Consider the following 864-nt stretch of genomic DNA (forward strand, 5'->3'; position numbering starts at 1 on the left):
TAAAAATGTCTATCATAAAATTCTTTGCAAAAATGTCCATAAAAAGCAATTACCTATGAGATGGGACTATGGATTCTGCTAAGACAATATTAATTCATTTGGGACAAAGTGAAAGACATTAGTAAGAAAATTAATATCATTGACATGGAGAAATGAGTTTTTCTCTTAAAATAAATACGAAGAGCATGGGAAGTGGGCTTATATTTTTTTATCATTAGCAGCAAGGGAGAAGTTTGTCAATGAGTAAAGCCTTCTCTCAGTTATGTCGTTCTCAAAAAATCTTCTATGAGGGCTCCTAATAGAACATTGAATTCTATGACGTTAAAAAAACATAACAAAAGTCATTACATCACTGAACACAATGTTGTAACTAACATTATAAATACTACTTAAAATATAGACAGAAAAAAACACGTACCATTTAGTCCATCGCAATCATCTCCAACATTGGTCTTTTATATTTGTCTTCAGCAACAGAGATTGACCATTTCTTAATGACTCTAACCTTGAGGCGCCAATTTTGTTGGTCAAATGAGGCATCAAGGTCTTTAAGCATAGTAAAAGAAGTTGTCATGGGAGCTAAGGAGTAAAAAACATATTCGAATAAAAGGATTAAGCAACAAAAGATAAGCAGATTTGTATGAGATATGAAAAAAATGTAGAAAGAAGTAGATGTATTTATATGAACAAACTGTATACTTGGACAACACCAAAAAGAAAGATTTAACAAAATTACAAATAGATATATCCAAAAGAAAATTGGTCAAAATAGATACAACACTCTGTAATAATGAAAAATGTGGAAATTCTTCCTTTGAAGACATGATCATATACGATATAAATGGACATGATAACAGACTATGA

Source organism: Arachis stenosperma, chromosome 5 (genome assembly GCF_014773155.1).
Source record: "Arachis stenosperma cultivar V10309 chromosome 5, arast.V10309.gnm1.PFL2, whole genome shotgun sequence".
In the NCBI taxonomy this organism is placed as follows: domain Eukaryota; kingdom Viridiplantae; phylum Streptophyta; class Magnoliopsida; order Fabales; family Fabaceae; genus Arachis; species Arachis stenosperma.